The sequence below is a fragment of the Falco naumanni genome, chromosome 6 (genome assembly GCF_017639655.2).
Source record: "Falco naumanni isolate bFalNau1 chromosome 6, bFalNau1.pat, whole genome shotgun sequence".
NCBI classification, from domain to species: Eukaryota; Metazoa; Chordata; class Aves; order Falconiformes; family Falconidae; genus Falco; species Falco naumanni.
This window is the reverse complement of record NC_054059.1, coordinates 41,161,888-41,185,031: the sequence shown is the minus strand read 5'-3', so window position 1 is coordinate 41,185,031 and position 23,144 is coordinate 41,161,888. Positions and strand designations below refer to the sequence as shown.

The 23,144-nt window shown below is 36.8% G+C and overlaps 1 protein-coding gene across 1 annotated transcript in view; it reads right to left on the bottom strand.

Annotated features, from left to right (window-relative positions):
* PRKN (parkin RBR E3 ubiquitin protein ligase) overlaps positions 1-23,144 on the bottom strand; it is a 616,239-nt gene that overhangs the window by 488,690 nt on the left and 104,405 nt on the right. The window lies entirely within an intron of this gene.

The following is a 23,144-nucleotide window of genomic DNA, read 5'->3' as shown; positions in this document are numbered from 1 at the left end:
ATTGAGTTCATTTAGTTACATTACTTTTACTGGCCAAAAATTTTTATGAACATATGAATGCAAAAGGCTGCTTATTTATGAGATATGTCAGGACCTGTCTTCTCATCTCAGTGAGACACACTCTCTCTTTTGCTTCTTCAAAGCTGATTTCCTCAGAACTATCCCATCACAAAAAGCATTAAAACTGTTCCCTCCCTTTAGCGTTTTATATAAAAAGAAAAAGTAGCTTTCTCTGAGGTGTATCCCAGTGTTTTGTACCATCTCCCCATTTAAATTTTTAAGCTCCTTTAGGATTTGAATTTCCTCCTTTTTTCTATGTTGCTAATGATGAACATGCTGTGGGAGCTTTATATATGTTAAGTGATAGCGCAGACCAATTATTCTTATATGCAAGACTAGTTAATCAGAAAATGTTAGTCATAATGTCTATAGACCTGATCCTGAAATCTCTAATCAGTCAAAACACCCATTATCATCCATATGACTGCTTAAATGAATAAAATCTGAATAGGGGTATTAGGAGCTAACCTACCGTTTTCATTTGAACTGCATTTTCATATACATGATAATGATTACTGAGTCTTTCCTTTAACTCAGCTATTTGAAAGAGGACACAGCTACAGGAATTCTTTCAACAGACTGAAAATTACACAAAGCTAACATTGTTTCAGATTCCATTATATTTACATTTAGACTAGTTGTGATTTGTAAAACTTTGATTGACTGCCAGAGACCTCTCAGACGATTTTAGCAATCTGCACCCACATAATGAAAAATACATAGTTAAAAGTGAACAAAGAAAAGTATTTTTCCAACTGTCTTCACCTCAAGGACTTTGCTTGATTCAACACAGTACAAGGAAAAATATCTGCCATATAAACCCATCAGTCCCAAAGTAGTAAACATTTGCACATAAACGTAAATTAAAAAAGAAGTGTGGAGGTTGCACTTCTGCACCTAAAAAAAGAGATGACTTAAAAGATCCTATTCACTTTCCAAAAATACAACTGGTATTTTCTGCCTTTAATCTTTTCTGGTTGTGCCATATTCTAGTGGCAAAAATGGGCACTTTTATGGTTTGATTGAATTCAGACTAAAGTAGATACAAAATGATACGTCTGATAAATTGTGCCTAAAAAGGTGCGTTTCTCTCTGTTGTGGGGATTTAGGACTATTAGGTCTGGCAGAGATATCTACACTGCAAACCTTTAAAATGAGGTGAGATGAATCCCACTTGGTGATGCTGTGCACAAGAACTCATGACAAACAGTTGTGGTATTTTGCAGTATAGATAACAATATTAAAAAGACTAAACCTTAAAAAAAACCCACAACCTACAATTCCTTTTCTTGAGGCTCAAATACAATTTGCAGAATGTCTATGGATCTCAGATAATTAAAGCATATGGAAGAAAGCTATTTAGAAAAAAAGATATGGACTTGTCACTGTAACAAAGACTACAAATGAAAGCAGAAGAGGATATTAAGAAGAGTTGGAATTTGGCAGAAAAGGGCGTAATGCCTGCATTAGAGGTGGAATACTGGAAGTACTTGAGAAAGACAGCGGGGGGTGGGGTGGGGGGTGGAATTTATCTTTTAAACTCCTTTCTTCTCAGTGAAAAAAATTTGCGTGCAAATAACCCAGAAGGCTCCTGTTCATTAAAAAAAATGCAAAAAGAATAGTACTTGATCTATTTTAAATTTCTGGAATTTTGAATGGGCTAGGGAAAAACGTTTATTAGGCTTTCTCTTTCAATCTTTATCATGGAAGAATCTTCTGCTCCCCTTTTCTAAGGCCCAGTATCATTTCCCTTCACTTTCTTTCCTCTTTCTTCTTCTTACTTCATTACCTAATTACCCAAATAACTTCTTAATTATTTTTCCCCTTTCTCATTCCCTTTCCTGACCACTACATAAACTTCACTGTCTTTTACTTCTCACAATATACTCTTCTCTCCTTCAGTTTGCTCTCTGATTTTCAGACAAAGAAGCAACTTTCAACACTAAAGCTAGCATAGTTCATATTAATAATAATGAGTGAATGCAGGAAAAAAGAGGAAAAAGAAAACAAACCTAATGGTGATGATTCTGCCAGAAAGCACAACATGGGGAAATAAAAGAAAAAGAAGAAAAACAATTTCATGAGACTGCTGAAAGCTTGGCAAATGATACATGGGAGACAAACAAGGATACCTTGCACACAACAAAGTGTTCAAGACTAAGGGTATCAAAAGGTCTCCCTGAAAATTTACTCCTTGTGCATGGGGAAACCACTATGCACCAGCCATAACAGCCCCCACAAAGCACCACCCTCAGCTGCTTTTTGCCTCGTTGAAGGGACTAAGGGTGACCTGCAGTGGTAACAACTGGCTGGAACTGGCTTATTTGTAGCTGAAGGCAGAGACTTCTGGGTTTAAGCCTAAGCACATAATGGGAAGTGAGGCTGCTGCAGAAAACCAAGCATGGGTGGCACAGATCCTGCAGTGTAGGCTTGTATGAGCAGCAGATTCAGTTGAGCACAAATTCAGCACATAACTACAAATTAAAAGTCAGTTGTACTGATCAGCTCCAGCACAGCTCTGGTTTCCTCCTTTTTGTCCAAGTGGAATTTGAGAACGTGCACACTTGTTTGACATTTCTGTACAGAGAGCAGCATGCCTAGGGAAATAGCCATGACCGTACAGCTGGACAGAAATCTTGAACACTCAGGTTCCAGGGCACAGCATGGCAGGGGAGGGCCAGGGGATGCAGGAGTCAGTGGTGATGGTATAGCAAACAGGAGCCATGGTCGCCAACAGGGACTCAGACCCACCACACCTGAGCAAAGTGAGCAGGGCAGGTACAGCGATGGTCACCCACAGACCAGTGGTCACCAAGCAGGTCCATAAGGATGAGGCTGGTACCAGCTCTGGCCAGGAAATCAAGTCATCAAGTCAAGGCTGGGATCAAGAAGACATACATCTAAACACAACATACCCAAAAACATCACACAGGGATGGAACAAAGGTAAGAACCTGAGCTTAAATGCAGCTCCCAGGCCAGTTGACCTACCAAGGATGGGTGAGGTGGAGGCCTCCAACAAGCTTTCTGCATCTCTTTCTCACACAGCTCTTTTCACAAAAGTCTGATCCAAGGTTATACAACTACCCCATTTTACCACTGGCCTTTGACACAACCAGTTAAACACCCCAAGAGGGAGGGAAGTTGAAGAACTTGCAGAACCTGTTGGTGACTTCACACCAAGCATGTGATATCACAGAAAATACGTATGTCATGTCCAACAGGAAACAAAGAATTGACAAGTCATGGAAATGCTAAAATATTATTGAAATCATCAGCTTTTTAATTGAGAATACACCACCAAACTTAGGACAAGACATAAAAGTAACTATTTATATTTTTAGAATGCATGCATGCATTTGCTAATTGAAGAAGAGTTTGTATCAGCTTATTTATAGTTTCAAATATATGCATTTCAAAAAGGTACATCTCCATAGGAGATCATGCACAATTTAGGCAACCACTTTTTGACAATACAGAATGCAAAATTCACATTTTGCTTTGCTGGTTAGTTTGAAATTTTGTTCCTAGTGTTAGTGTGTATCGTAGTTTAACCCCGGCTGGCAACTAAGCGCCATGCACCTGCTCGCTCACTCCCCCCACAGTGGGATGGGGGGGAGGGTCGGAATAGTAAATGTGAGAAAACTCATGGGTTGGGAGAAAAACAGTTTAACTGGTAAAGCAAAAGCCGCGCACGCAAGCAAAGCAAAACAAGGAATTCATTCACCGCTTCCCATGGGCAGGCAGGGGTTCAGCCATCCCCAGGAAAGCCGGGCTCCATCACCCGTAACTGTTACTTGGGAAGACAAACACCATAATGCTGAATGTCCCCCCCCTTCCTTCTTCTTCCCCAGCTTATGTACTCAGCATGGTGTCATATGGCATGGAGTATCCCTTTGGCCAGCTGGGGTCAGCTGTCCTGGCCGTGTCCCCTCCCAATTCCCCGTGCCCCTCCAGCCCTCTCGCTGGCAGGGCCCCAGAACCTGGAAAGTCCTTGACTGAGTATAAACATGACCCAGCAACAGCCGAACCCATCAGTGTGCCACCAACAGTGTCCTCACACCAAATCCAAAACACAGCGCTGCACCAGCCACTAAGGAGAAAACGAACTGTGATCCAGCTGAACCCAGAACAGTGTGCAATCACAGTATCTAATCAGGAATGTTTATTTTGACCAAAAGATTGAAGAACAGCATACCAATAGTGAAATAATAACTATTCCTACTGAGCTTATTCTCTGTGTTAGCTTTCTGGTTATTTCCAGTGTCCAAAAAACCATCAGTTCTACTCAACTAATGTTGTGCAGAAATAGGTAAGCTAACATATCAATAGTAATTACCAGTAAGTATGAAAGACTGGTGACAAGAAAAAACAACAGCCTTCCTGTGAGAGCTTTGTTTTAGAGCCTGCTACTCTATTGCAATACATTCTGGAAAAGTTTGGTTTTCAGAGCACCCAAGGAATAAATAGTGAGGTAGCACAGTTTATGGAAGATAATTAAATCATCCAAGGTTCTAAAACATTTAAAAAGCTTCCTCAACAGTTGTTTTTTTTTTTTTTAATAGAAATTTTACTGTTACTGAATAAAAGGAAAAATTCCCCTGTAGCCAAATAACTATTTTAAACATGGGAAACAAAGGTCAGGAATAAATGTTCAGTTTTCTCAGTGCAGTCCCAAAAGGAAATTTTGTTAGGACCTGAGTATTCACCATCAGAAAAAGAGATGCTAGGACCTGAGTATTCACCATCAGAAAAAGAGAAACAGGGAAATGACAAAGTTGGCTGGTGATATGATTTTATTCAAGGTAGTAAAAATGAAGGCCAACTAGAAAAAAACATTGAAGAACGTAGGGTGGTGAGTAACTAATAATAGAATAAAAAATTAAATTCATTGTAGATAAATTTAAGGTAATGTACATGGGAAAAATTATTTTATGCAAACAGTGATGGTCTTGACTAGTTATTACCACACAGAAACAAGATCTTGGGGTTATAATAGAGAGTTCTATGAAAATGTCAGCTCAGTGCTCAGTAGCAATCAAAAAAGTAAATTGAATGCTAGGAGTTATTAAGAGAGGAATAGAGGGGGGAAAGAAAAGCAATTCAGAAAACAATGCTGTACAAATGCTGAAAAAAATCATGGTGTGCTCCATTTTCAACAGCATGAGCAATTCTACCCTTTCCGTCTCAGAGCAGGAATCAGTAGAACTAGAAATATATAAAAAGAGGGAATGGGTAATCAACAGCGTCCATGCCACAGTTGTTTAAATACAGCGTGACTTTCCGGCCCAAAACATAGACAGTTAAATGGGAATATCACAGACGTCTACAAAATCATGACAGGCATGCAGAAAGTGACAGAGTGGGACAGCATCCTGGAAAATATCAGACCGATTTATACATGGTACTGGCAGAAGCCACGGACTGCCAACAGGATACTATGCTAAATGAATCTGAGTCGGTGTAGCCACTGTCACATTTCATGTGAGAAAGAGATGGAAGTAATCTGTTACTACGCTTCCCTGTGCTGCTGTGCCCCTTCAGAAAGAGAGATCTGTAGCTTGGTTCTGTAATTACAGATCCAGTGGTCCATCGTATTTTGACCTCCAGGCTGCAATGGGAAAGACATCAGACAGTCCTGCTTCTGTGCAACCCAGACTGTGTCCTCTGCTGGAGACATTCTGTGCTCCTGCCCATGAAAAAATCCTAACCCAAAAGCCTTTACAAAATGACTTTCAAATTTTTCTTTTAAAATATAGATAATTATGCTCTTAGTTTTATCCACAGGAACACAAAAATACTGAAGATATTTTACCTCTGTTGTAGCAAATACTTTGGTGATTAAATGACAACAGGCCTTTGTACAAGTCTTACTAAGACTTTAAACTATTAGATTATAAATCTTCATGTATTTTCTTTAAACTCCCTCCCTCGCCTGTTTCTGAATTTCAAGCTGTCATCTTAAGCTATAAAAACTGATTCTGTTCTGCACTGCACCTTAATTTTCTGAAGAACATTTCTCCCACAGTAATATTCTTTAAACTGTTAAGTGTCTTCATGTGGATTACAAAATGGTAACTTGTACGCCAATGTTGTTTAAAAAGTGTTCTGTTCTTTTCCTAATGCTTTCAGGGTTTTTATTAGTTCTGCTTCCTTGTGCATTCAAAAGAGTAAGATCTTTCCAGCAATTTTTACTTTTTTGTTTGTTTCACTTTTCTGAAGATTACTTTTATTAAAAAAGTAGTACTATTTTGAATACTTTTTTGATATTCAGAGATGCCTTCAAAGACATTCTACCTGATGTAAAGAAACATATACCAAATTACTTGGTAGCAATGGCCAATTTTGATGGTTGAGTTACAGAACACAAGTAATTTTGCGGCAGTTTAGTATTCCACATGCAACTTCTCAGGTTTAAAGGCATTATGCAAAATGTAAGATCCTTTAGCAATAGTTAGAAAAGATGAGAATTAACACTTTGGTTATGCTTTACACATTTGTATGACTTAATGATGCCACTGCCCTAAGTCTGCTCTCAGAGGAAATAAGAAAAAATTTGGAATAGCTGCTTCTTGAGATAGTGATGTCTGAGCCAGGGTTGTGCAAAAGACCCCTCATTGGCAGGAAAATGTTAATGGTTCTCTACCTAGGAGTCAGCTGGTACAGGCTGTAGGTAGATCAGGTTCAAGAGAGTCAAACACCAATATTCACTAGCTATACTAGGTATTTCATTGCTGTAGATTCCTTTTCAGATTTGCAATAAATTCATTCAAATGAACGTTCAGTTTGGACTCATTTTCTGCAATTTTTACAATGAGAACAATGGCAGTAGGGAAATGGAAGCAGCAGGAGAAAGGGAAAAGGAAGACACAGAACTCAACTCTAGTGAGGAAACAACATTGCATAGGTAAAAACTGGCAGTGAAAATCTTTTTAAAATAACTATATTAACTGAACAAAATTAAAACGTTGAAGTCATACCCGTGAACAGATACTGCCAGGAAAAACAGAGGGCAGAAAATGTCAGTTGGATATGGATCTATGAAACATTTTTGGACAGTAGCAGTAGCAGGAGTACAATAAATATAGGAAGCTGCTAGTCAAAACAGCTCTTTCCATAACGCAGAAAAAGAATCACGGCAGCAGCACTATGATTTGCTGATTTTGAACAAGACGGCAGAGTAACCAGCATACTATTAACGAGATATTTTGCATAAGCAGAGAAGCCAAGTGTTAGAGATGACTCGATCAAAGAGGTGTAACAATAGTAGAAGAAATCAACAATGCAGAAATTAAGTTTTAACTCTGAAAAAAAGGCACACAATAAAGCAAGAATGATGAGGGAAAGCAATCTTCTCCCTGACAGGATATATAATGCTAAATTGCTGTATTATATCTGAGAGGAGCTATGAAAGGTAAGGGCTGGACCAGAATAATGTACAACAGAAAGCCAACAGAAATATTGGAAATTTTCAATAAGGATGCCACTATGTACTGATTAAGAAGTGTAAGTAAGTGTTTGTTGTTTTGAAAGGGCTGTTGTATACTGGATGATAGTAGTGTGAGGGTTTGACCAGAGAGATCATAATAAATAACATTAAGAATTTACCTGCCTGTGATGAGCTAAAAATTACATCAAAGAGCTTGAGCTCTTTGAGCAAGAAATGTTTTCATCTTAATCATCCACCTCAGTCATAAGTGTACATATATTTAGTAAAAATGATGGTACAGTATACTTGCAGCAAAATGGTGAAAAGCCAAGAAGCTAAGAATTATGTCACTCTATACAGAGACTATATGGATAGCTGCACTGCCAAGGAGCTCCAAGTTTGAACGCAATCATCTTACTTTCACAAAATAGAAATTACATTTTTACCACATGGGAAACTAGGTAAATTGAGATTATACATAGCATCAAGCCACATAACATTTCAGCATAATTCAAGAACTTTATTCTGAAGTGGCCCTACAGAAAGCATGTTAGCAATAAGATACTTCAACACAAATATTGTAATAAAGATAATGGAAATTACTTCTCACCAACACCCTTCCACTTTACTTCTGAATTCCCACCAACACTCTTCCAATTTAAAAAGTCAGCATCTGTAAAGCACTTTTGCTAGCTGTAAAAAAATTGTAGTGACAGAAACAAAAGGTCTCTGAAATTTGAAAATTTGAAAATTTGAAAATTATCCAAACTCCAAATTCTATATTTAGCAAGAATCTGAATTTGTCAAAGCATATTATTTGTAAAGAATAGATGTTTTTCATGGATAAAGAAGTATATGAATTATATATGGAATTTATATATGCAAAGACTTGCACACTCACAATTGCAACCAAAATTTCTTAGTTGTATTCAGAGAGTGATAATGTCTTATAAAACATATCAAATGGTCATTTCAATAAATGGAAATAAATGAAATTTATGTTTCAAGGTTATATTACAAGCTAGAGTTTAGATGAACATATGTTTTTCCACTTCAACATCTTGCATCAGACTGACAACCATCAGAAAAAATGAGCAATAGATGTATATGTACAATTGATCAGAAAATTAAAGATACTGTGGCTACACACAGAGACACACACAAGCATTTACACTCATACAAATTTAAGTGTTTTAAATTTAACATAAAGCTTTTTAAAATATTAAATAAACATATCTCAAGTGACATTTATCAACTATTGGAAAATCATTGTAAAAATTATGCTTTATTAATGCCATTATTCAAAACAAGAAAACAAAGATATAAAAAGGAACTGGAATGCAAGTTGAATTAGGAAAAAAAAAAAAAAAAAAAAAAAAAAAAGCCCCACCAACACTGTATCTATTCTTTGAAATTGAGAGTTTCCGCTTCAAATATTATGCATATGTTCAGAGATTTTAATTCTTTTAAATAATCCTGTAACCTATTATATATATATAAAAAAGCAGTAAAAATATCATAATGTAGGGCAGCAGAATGTAAAACACATTTCAGAAAATAATCAGCACTTAGGAAAAGAAACCCATGGTTACTGACAGGCCACAATCCAGCAGAGAAGAATGGCAAATATTTGGAAACCACGTTATGGAAGGTGCTATAGGCTTTTAATAACATGGGACTTATATGTCTATATATATATTTGTGTGTGTGTGTGTGTGTGTGTGTGTATACACACACACACACACACACACATATATATAGTATAATTTAGTCGGTTAACAGCTGACTTAAAAAGGGCATAAATATCTTTGGAAACGTATTTGACATATACTTGTAAAAACACGAATGACAGATACAGCTTACTATAAGATGATCCTAAATAATACTATAGAAGCTATGAATGGGATTGCAAGACAGATGCCTACTTTAAAATCTGTGGGAAAGACCAGCAGGAATTAAGTTTATAACCAAACTTCTAATCCATTCTGCTACCAAAATGTCCATTTTTTTCAGTCTTAACATTGAGGGACAAACTGAGTAGCTGGTTTGTCAAGGCTTTCATGTTTCATTCACCAAAAGACAGTCCTTAGCCTGAATGACTGAACATAGAAGAAACAGCATTGTTTTGTTATAACTAAAAGAAACTGAGAGAGTTTAACACAGCTTGTCTCTTTGCATATCTTCCCTCTTTGGAAGCTGCGCTAATCCCCTCCAGCTTTAGTGCAATTGCTGCAGATTCAGTATGGTTTCAGGTACTGGTTTCAAGGACCTCCACCAGTGATACAAGAGCACACACAGAAACAACCATTTCAGTTACATAGATGGTATTTTAAGTCTGTGCACATGACAGTGACCATCTTCAGAAGATCTGGAGATAACTGACAAATCCACACTACCAAAATGTTATAATAATATTTGTCCGTAACTGGTGCTCTACTTCAGGCAAGAAAGTTCTCCAAGTCAAAGCTATTCTTTTTTCAGTGCTACAGTATATAACCATTGTGTATTTAAAAGAAAAAATAGGACAAATAACTGCTTATCTTATGACTACAGCTAATTCTGTATGATTTTTTCCTTTTCCTTAAGAAACTACATCATTATTCTAGAAGAAAAATAAATGACTAGTGAAAACAGGACTGTCCATTAATGTACTAAATAACTTGCCATTGCTTGTATTATACAAATATTTTAGCATGTAACAAAATGTTGCACAATAACTTTGTACCACAGAAGCTGTCTTTTCGACTGATCTGTGTTACTCCTTTTCGCTCTCAGTGCCCTGCGTGTCAGGCTTTTCACTCTGAAGCTGCCACAGAACAAGAATTTTGAAGATAATTTAATTTTTTTAGAAATAATAAGGAGCAGGAAAACAGCTTGGGAAATATGCATCTATAACAGTTGATGCAACATTTATCACTACAGAGAGAAAATACCAGTACCAATACTTCAGAATTAACAATTTAGTTTCCAAAATTCATTATTTAGTGGCATGGGTAACTTTTTATTTCATTAAAAGTAGTATTTTGAGGAAGATTCTTAGCTGCTTCTAAAGAAGTGACAAGATTTACATTAGCTGACAATCTCTCCCTTAAAGAGTTGTCCAGAAAAAAATGTAAAAAATGGCACTTTAACATTCCGTATTGCCACGACATAATGGTATGGTCATTGCATCACTTTCATATAATGCAATATCAGCACTATGTTCTGAAAAGTAGGAATGGATTTTAATAAAAAAGTCAACTTAGAATTTCACATATGGTGTGCATATATCTCTATACTGAAAAGTTGCATATGTGGCAACTCCCTTTGGCTTTTAGAGGACAGTTTTGAAAATATAAACCTAAGCCAAGAGGTTTCTTTATCTCTTTAAACCATTCAGCAAAAGTGTTGGGGAAAAAGGTATGCAGGTCTTCCAGGCTATTAAACCCTAGATATTTCAGCAACAGGCAGTAAACAGCAGCTATTTAAAGTAACATGTACTACGGTGTTCAGTTTGCACACATGCAAAGAGTGGAAAACACCAAGCAAAGTACTTTAGGGAAAGAAGGAAAGAGATAAAGAGAGAGACAGAGTGCACTTGTAATTGAGCCCTAAGACCTTGAACCTCAAAGCCCCTCTAGCCCTGAACCAACTACAAGAATTCCCTATCCACAGGTTAGCCGAAGGGCAGCAAGATTCATTGCATTAAAGTTTAATGCACAGAAAATGGATTCATAGTAATCCTCACTGACATATTTATGTGTATAGCCTGCTGAGCATCTATGTCTGTTATTTGATAAGAAGAATGGAAATAATCTTTTAACAGTGATACAGACTAACCTCACCCTTGTAACTTCAAGTGTGTCTCAACACCTCCAAAAATTCCCTGCAGTGAGGTGATGGCACCTACCATCTAGTGACCTCCCTTGCTTTGCCAATATACATGATTCTATGTATGAGAGCTTTGACCTTCAGCTCATAACCATTCCAAAGTGCACTTTGGGAAGACCCTTTGGCAGGTCTCCAGCCAGAAAATCTGTTGGCTTGATCATCTTTATGAACAACAGGAAAACACACCTTATTATCCAAAAGGAATCCAATGCCTTCTCTATCAGAAGGAATGAAACTAATGTTTAAATACTTACAATAACTCAGGATGAAATTTCTAAGACCATAACTAGATATCTGCCACTATAACTCCACGATCACCTTTTTCCCTTAATGCAAACCTATGATCAAGTCAGAACGCAGTAATACATAGGCCCTGTGGGACTTCTCAGTAAGACGTATTATTGATATACCAATTGGTTCATTTATCAATATGTTCTCTGATTCATCTATTTTTAGATATTTTTGATACCATATGTACAGTATCGTTAAATGGATATTGGTATTAAATGTTCATTGCATTTTAGAGACTAAAGTGCATAGCAATTTTGTTCTCAAGAAGATTAATTTAAACCGAATCCTACTATCATTCTTCAACCTGTCAGTTTAGGAAACCACCCTCTGCCCTACATCAGCCTTCCCACTGCATGAACTGTTGAGACTCCATTCCTTGCCACATTCTGTAAAGAACAGAGCTTTTGCAACTGGTTGTTACTCCCGAATAGTGTGACACTGACCCAGCAGCTGCCAGCTTAACTCAGTTGTTCCTGTAGTGCCACACCAATCAATTAAGCCAATTGATTTTGGAGAATGGTTTTGTTGAAGTTAAACAGAAATGCTTAAGAAGTTTTTGTACATCCCACTTGAGATGTACTTCATACCTCTTAATCTCTAAAAAATCCTGTTCCCTTGTTCCCATCTCACATGGACTTAAGAAAGGAATTTTATTTTTTTTTCCACACAATCCTTTTGACAGTTTCACAAATGTGTGTGCAGGGCAATCTCCTTTCTACTGTTCAATTCCCAAATTAAACTACAAGTTAGAAGACATTCCTGTAGTCTCTAAGGAGACACAATTTCATCTAGAAGCCTCCCCCACTTCCTTCATCAGTAACCATTTGATTTCTAGCTGATTCTTATGTGTTATTCAATGAAGGATCATAACAGTGTAGGAAAAATCAAGACATTATATCTGCATCTTCAGTACTTAGCTCAGATTCCTGATCTGCTATGTATCTGTGCAGGAGGTAATCAACCCTGTAGTTCTGCCATATTTATAATATATTTATAAGCTATTCAGACAGAGAAAGAGATTTCAGTACCTGGACTCTGTGGGACTACAGGAGAACAGGGATAGTAAGATGAAATATGGAAGAGATCAAGGAGAAATAGCAGAATGAAAACTATTGGTACAGATGGCAGTACTTAACAAAGATGGTTTATTTTTCTACATATTTCTGGTCAAACACAGATCTTGTTGCCTGGATGGCAGAAATAAGATATATTTGTTCACATCTATACTTCTAGATTTAGCGTACTTGAAAAATCTCCATTAAAGGTTAGAAGAGAGAATGTGGAGGACAGGTAACACTTCTGTTTGAAACATATTTTTTTCAATCTCCAACTTAATATTTCACTATGGTTAAAGTTATAAGGCATAGTAATAATGATGATGATGATGATGATGATGATAATAATAATAATAATAGATATTGCTAAAGATGAGTCAAAACTTACCTCAGCTATGGCCATCATTATGATTCTAACAAGTTAAAAATCTCTGTGGACAATGTTATGGGGTTTAGAAAACAGGACAAGAAGATCTATAGTTATTCACCACAGATTAGGTAACACGAGGTATAAAAGTACAATATCCATAATCATTAATCTGCATCAAATCTTGAATTTAGATCTTGATCTTCTACAGCTGAAGACAGCGGAGATTTTGCTATGCCTCTCATTATTATTACCATAAACACAACATTCTTTTCAAGAGAACTAAAATCCACTTGGGGAAAGTCCCTGATAATTTAATTAAAGCCTTCATCTGGCCATATCTACAGTTCAGACTTTGTTCTAAACACTGCTGATGTTTGATTCAGCTAATTCAAAAGTGATTTGTGAAGGCAGAAAAGAGTAGCAGTAGATAAAAACTCAGTTGCCAAGTGTTATAGCTTTAAACCAGAAACCAACAAGTTGTTGACAGCTGGTTTTCTTCCAGTAATATATACTATTTATTGTGCTATATAGTATATTAATATATACTATTTATTATGACAAAGCTAAGGAGAAAATTGTGGTGAACTAAAGGAGGGACTTGGGCTCCAGGTGTTTTGGTTGCTTAAGTTAACTTTTGAACTTTGTTACAACTTTGGTTAAGCCATCTTCGTAGCAAGTATGCAATAAAATAATGTCAGCCAGCACTGGAAACCAGGATACCAGGATTTATCATAAAATCCTTGACAAGTAGTGCAGTGTTTCATGAAGCTGAACACCAATGAGTACAGTACATAGTGAACAGGCTCAACCTGGAGCATGATACCTAGCTCTTCCCTCCCCCTGCACCTGAAGTCCCCATCCCCACATCCATGTTTCTGTCTTTTTCTCACTCCCTGTCTTTTGACATGTAAATGTCAAGATCCACAGAACTGTCTGTTACATCACTGGGGCATCACAGAATCTTGGAAAGAGTGCTGGTGCTCAGAAAATGTGTTGGCTTTCAGGGTCCCCTGGGATACTTTACTCCAGTAGGCAGCTGTCACCTTTCATTTTTCAGTCTTTGCTTTCCTGTGTGGGAGGGTAGTTAAGATATATGAACACACACACAACCACACACACACACACACAAATATTTAAAAAAATAAAAATACATATATATGTATACACACACACACTAGATGGGTTTGTATTTTAAGTGGAAATTTAGTTACAGATATTTTATTCCAGGAATGTATAAATAGTTGCAGGTAGATAAACTGTCAAAATTAAATCTGAAGCATTCACCTGTAAATACTAGTCATGGCAGCGGTTAGATATGACTGCTAAATCAGAATCTGGCATGTTCTCAAGGTCAAAAACCTAAGACTGAATACCCACGTTGATGCCAACAGTACAGATAAGCTTGTAAGATACAGTTTCAGGTGTATCAGTGAATACAAAAATTCATGGGTTTTTGAGCTACCATTCAAAAATGTAGGTTCAGAATCTTAAGGTTAACCATTGAATAGGGGCTTCCAGACCCTGGATACCTCACGAAGGAAACTGTGATTCTGACATAGCAGCTGTACAAAAAAATGTGCCTCAGCACATACAATCCAGCTCAGAATTTTTCCCGTTTCACTTGAAGGCTACTGTATCATTCTGTCTCATAAGTGAAACACAGGTCAAGAAAGACATTTTCTTCATTTATTTTCCTTTCAATTTAGTAATTTTATCACAAACGCTGTAAAACTACCTAAGTTCAGCTTTCTACCCAGTGCCAATAGATTCCAAACTATCAACATTCCAGAAGCTCGTAGCAAATATTTAATGATTACAAAGGATAGTAGTTGTTTTCACAGCATGGATCTTCATTCTGTTACAAATGGACAAAATTTGTTGCTGGGCATGATGCAGGCAATGTTGTCTCAGGAAGAATGGGCAAGAATGAGAGAGCTTTAAGGAAAAGGTTCAATGCACTTCAGAGCTGGAGAAAAAACCCTATACTGAAGGATTTCTGGAAATCCACATAAAGCTGATACAGATCCTCAGTTCTTATGGTTAGATAATTTCTAAAAGAAAGAAAGAAACAAACAAAAAGACAAAAAAAACCCCAAAACACCCAGAGGCACAAAAGACAAACAAAACAACTGAAATATTTCCCAGTTGCCTCTAAAGAGAAACCTGAATGGACATAAAGGCCACTGCCTTGGTATCTCTAACAATAGTCACCCAGGTAGCAATGACAATGTGAAACCTTCACCGAAATAAAGCTGATGGCAAAGACTGTTGGAACAGCATAGCAAGAGCAGGCACTGTCTTTAAATCTGCTTTTCTATGAACGTAAATTAGATCTTTTGAGTTGACTGTCTATTTTTCTACCACAATCGTTGCTTTCTTAAAAAAATAGAAAAACAAAACCACCAGAGGACCTGTCTTCCCCTGCCAAGTGCAACGATCTTTTTCTTTCACAGAAGTTCAAATTTAGTCCCATTGAAGCTATTTGTCTTTATAGAGAGCAGGACATATTTTGTATGGCTATATTTTATCTTCTAGTATCAAATGAATTTATTAAACTATCTGTTCCATGTAATTACTTTCTGTAGATCCAGCCTTTCTAATAGGTCTGTTCTCCCAATGTCCTTGCTGTGTGCACAGAACTCTCAATGATATTAATGAATCTTAAGCACGTGATCTGAACAAAGACTATGTCTCATGTCATTTCGAGTGGTAAGAGTTCACAACACAGACCGTGTAGTGCAAGCACTAAATGCACAGTAGCGGCAACTACTGGTTTTTAAACGAACTTTAAACAAAGCATTCTCCTTATTTGTGCCTCATAATTGGACTCTTCTTGTTAAAAAAAAAAAAAAATAAAAAAATCACCCTACATCTCTGTTGTCATGTTTTTAGACATAAGAAGTGTTTCCTAAGTGTTACTTTCCTATTTTTCCCAGTGGCATCAGTAATTAATTCATGCAAACAATCGTTTTAGAAAACATAACATGTATAGTTTTGTTTAATCAACACAGAACACTTTCCACCTACAAATGCCACCTCCAGCTGGTGGCATAGGTGCGAGTGACGCGTTTTCAGGAGAAACTCCATCCATGCTGTCACCTATGAACAACCAAAATTCCAAGGACACAATAATGTTCCCACCCCCTGACACAGGGAAGTTAGCAAATGGCACTGGCTTCAATTAACAGGAAAGGGCCTTTAAAAACAATAATTAGACATGTTCATGAGAGATAATTGTGTCATGTAAAGATGAGCATTCCCAGAAGTGCTTTTGGCTCTATTAGAGCAGAACATTTCTTCTCTTAAATGAATTTCACAGACATGCAAGGTGTGGGAAAATGGCACCATTCTCATCAGTGTTAAAAGCATATGATATGAATGAGGTCTCCAGCATGGCACTGACTGCAATAAATTACTGAGTGTGTGTTCTGTTTTCCGAAATGGGCTCAATTTATCATTTTATTGAAAAGGTTCCATTATGCTAATGTCTTATAAAACCACTTTTTGCTGTTGCTGGAAGGTGAAGAGGGGATATCAGTTTTTATATATAGAACTTGGAAGTATTGCAGCAGTGAGTTGATAAGGGTTAATAATCCTAACAGAAGATACAATATATGCATAAGCAATCTTCCAAGGACTTTGTAATGACAAATTTTCACAACCCTATCGGAAACAGAACAACCAAAATATTTTTCTGAACTCTTAAAAAAAAATAATAAATTGACAGAATTAGCAATAGTTAATTGCTGGGCTGACTGCTCTCCCTCTGTTCTCCAATTAACCCTTGAATTGAAACTCAGACTGTTTAGGAAGTGCTATTTCAATGAAGGTCAGATTAGAGAATGCCATTATCGTTCTTGTCAACTCATCCAGACAGCAGACATAAAGGATAATCAGAAACAAGTGATTACTTGTGAAAAGCAATACTCCTTCTCTAAATATAACATTATATATTAAGAAAGCTTCTTGTTCTTTTGATGCATTGTATACAGAACAGGTAACTATTAAAAAAGAGAACTAGATTTAGATAGACAATTGGTTTGATCTTGTATAACAGCTTTTTTTGTGGTTGAGATGTGACTTATATCCAGAAACCCGCTTTTTTGCTGTGCATCAAGAAATCTTGCTTCAGAAACATTACTATATTAATACCTTTTAACGGGAAGCATTGTCTTATGGACATGCCTTCCTTTACCTCTAAACATACAACTCATACAGCATAATTCAAGAAGCCACAGCAATTAATCAAGAGGGACAATTTAAAATATACTGACATAAACATCCTGTCCAGGGAGATGGCTGAGTCACCATCCCTGGAGGTATTTGAAAGACTGTAGATGTGGCATTTAGGGTTTAGTAGTGGCCATGGCAGTGCCAGGTTAACAGTTGGACTCGATCATCTTAAGCGTATTTTCAAATCTAAATGATTCTATGATTCTATGATTGCAATATATTTTGGTAGTTGAAAACAAGTAAGTGGAGCTACAGCACTGTGACCATTATCTCAATGGGTCATTGTTGGGGTCTGCAGCAGGTCTGTAGGTGAGTTAGTTGACTTTGAAGACTTAGTTGTGTACCTTTAAGACAGCCACACAAATGTCAAGCATGTAAAATAGGATGTGAAAACGTGGAACTTTAAACCACAACATACACAGCAAGAGCAAATAGCAAGCAAGAAGACAAAGCCTATCAGCATCTGACACATGTACTATCTAAGATATATAAGCAATATGTAAAAACAATAAACAGCCACTTTGTCTGAACCTAGCCATGCAGATAGAGTGTTTTTGAGTCCGTCTCGACTTGCATCACCACAGATCATCAAAACCCTTCTTGATCTCAGAGCTTCAAACATGAATCACAGTTCAAGAACTCCTGCTACACAAAATTTACCAAACAGCTTGGAAACTAGTTTACAACTTTTAAGTAGCTTTCATTCAACACACAGGAAATATTCAGCAGAATTGACTTAAAATTAAATGTAACTTCACTGTATCATATAACAATGTTATTGTCATACTCTTCTCTTAGTACACACCTGGATTTTCAGACTTCACATACACACACTCAAAATATGGTTACTTCTGAAAAACATATTTTACCATTGTGATGACCTAGTTGGGCACAACATGTAAGCATTTGCATTAAGTATGTGAACAATGTGATCACCAAAGGGACAGAGATGTGTGTACACAGGTGGCATCCAAGTGACAAAAGGTTGTAAACCAAAACAAACCAAAACAAGCATGAGGGACTGCAACTAGGCAGAACATCTTGCAGGTATGGAATACCCATGGAGGGTAACTGGCAAAACCAAGACTAACAAAACCAGTAAGGAGCAGAGAGGAGATTCCTTTTTAGGATGGGGGCAAGTAGTATAAAAATATCAAACAAGAAAAGGAAAGGAGAGGAAGAAAGACAAGCTTTTGCTCCAGCTTCTCTTGCAAGGAGCTTTCAGGCCTGATCAACTTGATTTCTGTGACTACAATGCATCAGCTCTGTGGTACTGTACACCCAGTAAATTTAGAATAAAAGGTCTAACAGTTAAAGAACAGTTTTGTGTATGCAATGAATGCATAGTGATAAGGATTAACAATGTGCAGGAACTAAGCAGAATTGTTAATGCAGGAATTTTGTAAAGTTTTGTTTTTAAAGTTTAAAACAGAACTGTCTATACAGTAAATTTACACAGTATATAATGAAGGCAAATGCAGCCATGCTTCCCAGAAAGCATTTGCCAAAATCATGACCAGCATGTTATTCATGACTTGGTACTTTATTCTGCTCTTTTAAAAAAGTAAATTTGTACCTTCCCTTTTCTGGATGTAGATTGACTCTCCAACTGATGCTGCATTTCATATCAAAAAGTTTGTAAAATTATGCATTATAAAAAATCTGAACCAAATGTAGAATAAATCACAATGTGCTGCACAGCGCATTTTCATTTTCATTAAAAGTGGTTTAATCCTAATACAAAAGTAAACTGTCAGGGCACCAAATCCAAAAATACCATAGCAACCTAACTAGTTACTTGAACGTGTCTACTGAGACAATACATTGGTTGCATATTAAGTAATTTATTACTTTTTCTTGCACAGCAATATGAATCTTACTCAAATGACTGTCTGCCAAAAAGAACAACCATAACAACCACATAGCCACCATTAAATGGTGTACTAATATTTCAGGAAATTTAAGAAAGACCAGTGTAAGTACTCTGATAATTTTGATAACTCTGGGAAAAAGGACTTAATTACTGAATGCAAATTGCACAGAATACTGATTTCCCCCCATTAAACTACTGATTTACAATACCATGGACCTAAGGTACATTTAATTAATTAATTAATGTTATAACTAATCCACAAATGATTTGTACAGATGCCAAGGGGAAAAAAATCTTTATACTGATTAATTTCCCATGTAAAGTTGTACCTAAATGACCAGAGATTATTTTTAAGAATCCTTTTTCTCTTTTCTAAGGGAATAGCAAATTCTTAGATATTTGATACTGGGAGACAGCAAAGGAAAATTAGGTCATGGGAAAATAAGTTCATTGTCTTAGTTTCGTCTGGTACAGTTGCTGAACACAGAGATTCATGCTCAGTATAAACAGGGACGTTCTTGCTGTGCTGGAGGCCACTTTGGATGGATCAGTGCTCATGTTTCGATGGCATGCCCAAAAAGGGCGTAAGAAAAAACTGCAGTTGTATTCAGCTTGGTACTGGGTAGGGGTACGCAGCCTAACACGACATTTAAATGCCAAAGTAGAGATGTACACCATGCCACTGCCTGATCTAGAACTAATCTGACAAAGTTTTATAAGGTTGTGAAGTAACTTTAAAATACTTCAGGAGCTTAGACTACTTATTTACTTCAAACAAACATGACGCAAAAATTCTTATCCTTTTAGTCTTTTTGATTAAAATAATCATAATAAAATGTAATACCAATTACAGAGCACAGGAATTTTCACACACTATCAACAGAATACTATTCAAAAAGTATTCAGTGTCAGCAATATCCACAGTTTATTTATTCAGGGTTTTCTTATTCATCAGAGTTTCTCTCGGATGTATGCACAGTTCTGACCATCCAAACCCTAAATTGTGGCTTTCCCTTCTAAAATTTTTTGCCTTTCATACATCAAAGTTTTACATAGACTCAGCTTATCACTTTATGCTTTTAAGCACTGACAATACTGAGGTTTTGTTAATGAGAGTCTTACCTGCCCTAACTCATGTGTGATTTGGAAGGACAGGAGGTCTTAACATATATTAAGTTTTGTTAAAGCATTTCCTAAGTAGGTAGAAAAGAATCGATCCCTCTTTTTACTAGATTTTACAGCTTTGCACACTTAAGTCAATATATACCAGTACCTTACTTACTCTTCTGTGAAAAGAAGATCATGGAAATATTTATTTTTAAATGGCCAAATATGGAGATTTCTCATAAGCCAGGATAACTTGTAAAATCTGTATGGTATTTATATTTGCTGTCTTTCAGTTTCTAGACAATGAAAGCTTAAAGCCCAACGTGGCTTGTAAGGTCTAAGGCTTCTCTCTTAGCAAATTTCCACTCCCATGAATGACACATTATTCAAACATATATAAGCCCGTTATGACCTGCACTTTTGCAGGATTCTTGTGACTCCTGAACCTTTCAACAGCTTTTTTAGCACTTTCTTGAAGTTTAGACATCAAAATGGTGCATTATATTCCAGTTTTAGTTATGCAAGTATCAAAAGCAGAAGAAAAAACATACTCCCCACTCAGTTTCCTGTTTGCACTTCCAAGGATCATACTAGCTTTCTTGGACATAGTATCATGATGCACTTCCATATTCAGTTGATAAGCCATACAAACCCTTATGGTTTTCAGATGCACCACTTCTCAGGCCAAAATTATTTCACCTTGTACACGTATTTACTGACATGCAACCATTATGGTACATAGTTTATTTGCCTACATCTTGTTTGTCAAAGCATTTTGTCCCAGATATTGGACAGATGGTAAATTAGGTGGGGGTGAGCTAGGATGGAAGTCCTATGCTGAGACTTTTTCACATGCTGATTAGAAATCATGCAAGGTGTTATTTAGCAGGCAGATAAAATGTATTTCTATTACCTTTGCCTGTGAAGAGATGAAACCTGGAAATTTTTGATGCAGAATATCTGGACGCATTTTAGTATTTTTCAGCCTGTTAGTGACTGTCAAGCTCCTGAAGTTCTCACGAGCAAACATGCATTGTACATTAAAAGCACAATGTAAGAAAGATGGTTCTCCAGACCAGTCAAGAGTTGCTTTTATTACTCATCACTAAAGTGAAGGTGAGCTGGGAGGATTATGACCCGTTATGTTCTTCTGCAAGGAGCAAATAACACCCCTGTGTGAAGACAGGATGAGGATGCCAGGCTATAAGCGATTTTGTCTGATCAAGTACAAACGTTTATACTACTTATTACTTATACAACAGCAGTACAATATAATGGAAGTTGTCTCTTTCCCAGATTGCCTGCTAACATTCTATAGTTTGACCTCCAAGCTTTCAAGTCAGTACTTCAAAAAAACTACTTTTGCAGTCAAAAAGTTTGCATGAAAAAGTTACCACAAACATTTCCCCTCAGAATTCAAAGGAGGGGAAATAAAACAAAAGCAGGGCAGGCACATAGGGTCAGGATCCTGTGGTAACAAACAGAAATAATCTAGGGTTCAGAAAGAGATGAAGTCTCTCAGTGTTTACTGCTACAATTATGGAATAGCTGTGTAGCATGTTAGAGTAAACAATAATCAATGAATGAATCCTCTGCCTCTAAATTGTAAGTTTAAATTTGTGCTCTACTCGTTGCATGGGATCTCTCACACACACAAAAAAATTTATACTTGTTTCAACTGTATAGGTTTCTACTGTATACTGATCACTACCATCCACCTTCTAAGGCTACGGCTTGATAAATACAGTTTCAAGCAGCAATGGTGGCATATGCAGACTTCAGCCACTCATTCCCACTACATTACTCATTTCAGCTATGCCAAAGAAAATCATCACTACACAATAAAGTTGATAAGTTGATTGGAAAACCGATCTCTGGATTTATGGATTAATCCTTCTCTTTTTTTGCGTGCGCGTGTTATTTGTTCTTTTGGGTTGTGTTTTTTTTGCTAGCTGGATAACTTTTAACCCGGACTACCTACTCCTTAGTTCAGTGAATTATGTGAACTACAAATTAATGCACCCCGAATCCTAACAACAGAAACAGCAAAGTCATCATATAGCACATTAGTGGTGGGGCTGAACAGAAACAAAAGGACAAGTTTTCATAGTGAGAGTCAAAGCAAGCCAAGGAGAAGATAACATGTTCTTAAAAAGTACTTGTTACTAACATCCTTCCAGGCAGAGCTGTTCTTCTGTTTGGTTTTTTTTTTCCTTATGGTAAAAAAAATCTGTTTGACTTAATCACAGATAAACTAGTCAGCATATATTCTCAGTACTTTTTCCACAGTTATTATTCTGCCATGAAAATATCTGCTGCAATAGAAGATACCTGTCGGTTAGTACTTGGCTTCGCAGAGTTTGTAGTCTCTGGAAGATACACCACATGACAAGTTTTAAAAGGCATTACACATATATAAATCATTCTGTAAAGGCAAGAACAACTACTAAAGTCCTGTAGATATCACGTACAGTAGTGAAAAAATAAATAAGAAGCAGCATTAAAAAGCTCACCCATTGCCTTGCTTTTGACAGTAATCCCAGACTGAAACCCTGTCCCTATTTTACCAGATTTAAATCACCACGCGCCCCTCTTATCTCATTTTTCATTCAGATTGGGAGATGTGGATCATTAGGCTGGGTACTAATTTGTTCCTAAACTGCACTCATTCATCATTAGTTGGCAGTGAGAGGTTGATCAAGTCAGTTGTGGAATACTTCTGTGACCCTCCCACGAATTGTATATTTTCTGCATGAGTTACTTAAGAAATTATCTAGAAGTTACTTGAACAATTTTAGTAGCCATTTTGTTAAGCATGATGATTTCTGTGGTCAGGTTAGTCACTGAGGTATCTCTG